Below are 6,472 nucleotides of genomic sequence, written 5' to 3' on the forward strand. Positions count from 1 at the left end.
CATTGGTGAAAGTGGGGTGTTAAATTCCCCTATTATTATTGTGTTACTGTTGATTTCCCCTTTATGGTGTTAACATTTGCCTTATGTATTGAGGTGCTCTTATGTTTGGTGCATAAATATTTACAATTTTTATATCTTCTTCTTGGATTTTTCCCTTGATTATTAGGTAGTGTCCTTCTTTGTCTCTTGTAATAGTCTTTATTTTATTTTGCTTATTTTTTTTACAAGTGATCAAACTTCACTGACACATCACCTTGCAATGTCCAAAGTTTACATTAGTAGTTACTTGGTATTATACATTCCATAGGTTTGAACAGATGTAAAATGACATGTATCAAACATTACAGTATCATACAGAATAGTTTCACTGCCCTAACCATCCTCTGTAGTTCAACTATTCATCTCACTCTCTCCCCTAACCCTTGGCAACCACTGATCTTTTAAATTTCTCCATAGTTTCACCCTTTCTAGAATGTCATATAGTTGGAATCATACTATATGTAACCTTTTCAGATTGTTTTTGTCCACTTAGTAATATGCATTTAAGTTTCCTCTGTCTTTTTTTTTAAATTTTAACATCTTTATTGGAATATAATTGCTTTACAATGTTGTGTTAGTTTCTGCTGTATAACCAAGTGAATCTGCTATACATACATACATATATATATATATATGTATATATATATATATATATCTCCACATACCCACTCACTCTTGCATCTCCCTCCCACACTCCCTATATCTCTCTTCTAAGTTGTCACAAAGCACAGGGCTTATCTTCCTGTGCTGTACAGCTTCTTCCCACTATCTATTTTACATTTGGTAGCGTATATTTGTCCATGCCTCTCTCTTACTTAAATGTAAATGGCTGACCCTTCCCCCTCCCTGTGTCCTCAAGCCCATTCTCTATATCTATGTGTTTTTTCCTGTCCTGACCTCAGAACCATCCACCTCACTGTAAATAACTCAGTTTCATTTCTTTTTATGGCTAAGTAATATTCCATTGTATGTATGTGCCACATCTTTATCCATTCATCTGTTGATGGACACTTAGGTTGCTTCCATGTCCTTGCTATTAGTCTTTATTTAAAGTCTATTTTCCCTTATATGAGAATTGATACTCCATCTTTCTTTTGATTTACATTTGCGTGTAATATCTTTTTCCACCTGTAACTTTGATTCTGTATGTGTCCCTAGGTCTGAAGTGGGTCTCTTGTAGACAGCACATATATAGGTCTTTTTTTTTGTATCAATTCAGCAGCCAGTCTTTTTCTTTTGTTTGAAGCATTTAATCCATTTACATTTAAGGTAGTTATTGACATGTATGTTCCTATTACCATTTTCTTAATTGTTTTGGGTTTGTTATTGTAGGTCTTTTCCTTCTCTTGTGTTTCCTGCCTAGAGAAGTTCCTTTAGCATTTGTTGTAAAGCTGGTTTGGTGGTGTTGAATTTTCTTAGCTTTTGCTTTTCTGTAAAGGTTTTAATTTATCTGTCAAATCTGAATGAGGTCCTTGCTGGTAGAGTAATCTTGGTTGTAGATTTTTCCCTTTCATCACTTTCAATATGTCCTGCCACTCCCTTCTGGCTTGCAGAGTTTCTGCTGAAAGATCAGTTCTTAACTTTATGGGGATTCCCTTTTATGTTATTTGTTGCTTTTCTCTTGTTGTGTTTCATTTTTTTTCTTTGTATTTAATTTTGATAGTTTGTTTAATATGTGTCTTGGTGTGTTTCTCCTTGTATTTACCCTGTATGGGACTCTCTGTGCTTCCTGGACTTGATTAACTGTTTTCTTTCCCATATTAGGGAAATTTTCAACTATATTCTCTTCAAATATTTTCTCAGTGCCTTTCCTTTTCTCTTCTTCTTCTGGGACTCCCATAATTCAAATGTTGGTGTGTTTAATGTTGTCCCAGAAGTCTCTGAGACTGTCTTCAATTCTTTTCATTTTTTTTCTGTATTCTGCTCTGCAATAGTTTTTCCCACTGTTTTATCTTCCATGTCACTTATCCGTTCTTCTGCCTCAGTTAGTCTGCTATTGATTCCTTCTAGAGAATTTTTAATTTCATTTATTGTGTTGTCATCATTGTTTGTTTGCTCTTTAGTTCTTCTAAGTCCTTGTTAAACATTTCTTGTATTTTCTCCATTCTATTTCCAAGATTTTGGATCATCTTTACTATCACAACTCTGAATTCTTTGTCAAGTAGACTGCCTATGTCCTCTTCATTTGTTTGATCTTGTCAGTTTTTTCCCTGCTCCTTCATCTGCTGTGTATTTCTCTGTCTTCTCATTTTATATAACTTGCTGTTTTTCAGTCTCCTCTTTGCAGGCTCCAGATACATAGTTCCCTTTGCTTTTGGTGTCTCCCCCCAGTGTGTAAGTTTGGTTCAGTGACTTGTATAGGCTTCCTTGTGGAGGCGACTGGTGCCTGTGTTCTGGTGGATGAGGCTGGATCTTATCTTTTTGTTGGGCAAGCCCATGTCTGGTGGTGTGATTTGGGGTGTCTGTTAACATTGTGATTTTACATAGCCTCTCTGCTAATGAGTGTGGTTGTGTTCCTGTCCTGTTAGTTTTTTGGCATGGGGTGTCCCGCACTGGAGCTTGCTGTTCATTGAGTGGAGCTGGTCTTAGGGTTGAGACAGAGATCTCTGGGAGAACTCTTGTTAATTTATATTACATGGGGCTGGGAGATCTCTGGTGGTCCAATGTCCTGAACTTGATTTCCCACCTCATTGTCTCAGGCCTGACACCCAGCCAGACCACCAAAACCCTTTCAGCCACACAGCTCAGAAGAAAAGGGAGAAAAATAAGTAAAGAAAGAAAAAAAGTAATAGTTATTAAAATAAAAAGTACAAGAAATATTATTAAAATAAAAAAATTAAAAAGTAATTTTAAAAAAATGAAGAGAGCAACCAAACCAATAAACAAATCCACCAATGATAACAAGTGCTAAAAAATATACTAAAATAAAAATAAAAATCCAAAAGTAGTTAGTCACATAGAGCAAACCCCAAGCCTACAGTTGCTCCCAACATCCACTGCCTCAATTTTGGGATGATTCATTGTCTATTCAGGTATTCCACAGATGTACCTCAAGTTTATTGTGGGGATTTAATCTGCTGTTCCTGAGGCTGCACAGAGAAATTTCCCTTTATCTTCTTTGTTCACACAGCTCCTGGGGTTCAGCTTTGGATTTGGCCCCACCTCAGAGTGTAGGTTCCCCTCTGGTGTCTGTACTTCGCTCAACCAGGAGGGGGTTAAAGCAGGGGCTGATTAGGCGGCTCTGGCTCACTCAGGCCAGTGGGAGGAAGGGGTACTGATACAAAGTGGGGCAAGCCTGCAGCAGCAGAGGCTGGTGTGGCATTGCAGCCACCTGAGACATGCCATGTGTTCTCCCGGGGAAATTGTTCCTGGATCATGGGACCCTGACAATGGCATGCTGCACAGACTCCCAGGGGGTGGGGTGTGGATAGTGACCTGTGCTTTCACACATGATTCTTGGTGGCTATGGCAGCAGCCTTAGTGTTTCATGGCCATCTCTGGTGTCTGCACTGATAGCTGTGGCTCATGCCCATCTCTGAAGCTCATTTAGGCAGTGTTCTGAATCTCCTCTCCTCGTGAAACAATGGTCTGTTGACTCTTAGGCAGTTCCAGATGTTTTCCCGGACTCCCACCTTGTTAGCTAGGGTGAACTAGCCCCCTTCAGGCTGTGTTCACACAGCCAAGCCCAGTCCTCTTCATGGGATCTGACCTCCGAAGCCCAAGCCTCAGCTACCAGCTCCCACCCCCACCCCTGGTGGGTGAACAGACAAGCCTCTCAGGCTGATGAGTGCTGGTCAGCACTCATCCTCTGTGTGGGAATCTCTCCACTTTGTCCTCTGCACTTCTGTTGCTGTGCTCTTCTCTGTGGCTCTGAAGCTTCCCCTTTGTCCATCCGCCATCTCTCCCAGTGAAGGGGTTTCCTAGTGTGTGGAAACTTTTCCTCCTTCACAGCTGCCTCCCAGAGGTGCAGTTCCCATCCCTATTCTTTTGTCTCTGTGTTTTCTTTTGTCTTTTGCCCTACCCAGATACGTGGGGAGTTTCTTGCCTTTTGGGAAGTCTGAGGCCTTCTGCCAGTGTTCAGTAGGTGTTCTGTAGGAGTTTTTCCACTTGTAGATGCATTTTTGATGTATTTTTGGGGAGGAAGGTGATCGCCACGTCTTACTCCACCATCTTGAAGGTCCTCCCCCCATATCTTCTTTTTTTTCCTAATTAGGGTATATTTGCTTTACAATGTTGTGTTAGTTTCTCCTATACAATGAAGTGGATCAGATATATGTATACATATATGCCTTCCCTGTTGAACCTCTGTCCCACCCCCCACATCCCACCCAACTAGGTCACCACAGAGCACTGAGCTGTGTTCCCTGCGCTGTACAGCAAGTTCCAACTAGCTACCTGTTATACACATGGCAGTGCACTTACGTCAATCCCAATCTCCCAGTTCATCCCAACTCCCTCCCCCTCCACATCCACATGTCCATTCTCTATGTCTGCATCTCTATTCCTGCCCTGCAAATTCGTTCATCTGTACCTTTTATGCAAACGGAACAACTAACAAGGGATTAATCTCCAAAATATACAAACAGCTCATGCAGCTCAATATCAAAACAAAACCCTCTCAAAAATTGGGTGGAAGACCTAAATAAACATTTCTTCAAAGAAGACATAAGATGGCCAAGAGGCACACGAAAAGATGCTCAACATTACTAATTATTAGAGAATGCAGATCAAAATTACAATGAGGTATCACTTTACACCATTCAAAATGGCCATCATCAAAAGCTGTGTAGAACAGTATAGAGGTTCTTTAAAAAACTAAAAATAGAACTACCGTATGACCAAGCAATCCTACTACTGTTCATATACCCTGAGAAAACCATAATTCAAAAAGACACCTGAACCCCAATGTTCATTTCAGCACTTTTACAATAGACAGAACATGGAAACAACCTAAATTTCCACTGACAGATGAATGGATAAAGAAGAAGTGATACATATATACAATGGAACATTACTCTAGCATTAAAAGGAATGAAATTGGGTCTTTTGTAGAGATGTAGTTGGACCTAGAGTCTGTCATATAGAGGGAAGTAAGTCAGAAAGAGAAAAACCACCCCATATCTTCTTTATCCATTCATCTATATATGGGCACTTATGTTGTTTCCCTATCTTGACTATTGTAAATAATTCTGCAGTGAACATAGAGGTGCATATATCTTTTTGAATTAGTGTTTTTGTTTCTTCAGGTAAGTACCCAGATGTGGAAAATCTGAATCACATGATAGTCCTATTCTTAATATTTTGAGGATTCTCCATTTTATTTTCCATAGTGGCTACATCAATTTACATTCCCACCAAGAGTATGATAATTCCCTTTTCTCCACATCCTCACCAACACTTGTTATAGAAATAACAGCAAGTGCCTTTTTTATAATATCCATTCTAATGGGCATGAGGCAATATCTCATTGTGGTCTTGATCTACATTTCCTTGATGATAAAAGATGTTGAGCACCTTTTAGGTGCCTGTTGGTCATCTGTATGTTTTCTTTGGAAAAAAATGTCTATTCAGCTCTTCTCCCCATTTTTAATCAGGTTGTTTGCTTTTTTGTTGTTAAGTTTTATGAGTTTTTATATTTTTCAGATATTAGCCACTTATTAGATATATCATTTGCAAATATATTCTCCCTTTAGGTACGTTGCCTTTTCATTTTGTTGATGATTTCCTTTGCTGTGAAGAAGCTTTTTATTTTGATGTAGTCCTATTCATTGATTTTGCTTTTTTTCCCTTGCCTACAGAGATATATCCAGAAAGATATTGCTAAGACAAATGTCAAAGTGTGTACAACCTATATTTTATTCTAGGAATTTTATGGTTTTGTGTCATACACTGAAGTCTTTAATCTACTTTGAGCTGTGTGTGGTGTCAGAAGGTGGTCTAGTGTCATTCTTTTGCATGTGGCTGTCCAGTTTGCTCAAGACCATTTATTTATTTATTTTTAACATCTTTATTAGAGTATAAATGCTTTACAATGGTGTGTCAGTTTCTGCTTTATAACAAAGTGAATCAGTTATACATATACATATTTCCCCATATCACTTCCCTCTTGCATCTCCCTCTCTCCTACCCTCCCTATCCCACCCCTCTAGGTCATCACAAAGCACCGAGCTGATGTCCCTGTGCTATGTGGCTGCTTCCCACTAGCTATCTATTTTACATTTGGTAGTGTATATATGTCCATCCCACTCTCTCACTTTCTCCCAGCTTACCCTTCCCCCTCCCCATATCTTCAAATCCATTCTCTAGTATGTCTGTATCTTTATTCCATAAATTTATTTCTGGCCTGTCTATTCTGTTCCATTGATCTATGGTCTGTTGTTGTGCCAACACCATACTGTTGTCAATTCATAGTATAATTTGAAATTAGGCAGTA

This window comes from Leucopleurus acutus (genome assembly GCF_964270905.1).
Source record: "Leucopleurus acutus genome assembly, chromosome: X".
Lineage (NCBI taxonomy): Eukaryota > Metazoa > Chordata > Mammalia > Artiodactyla > Delphinidae > Leucopleurus > Leucopleurus acutus.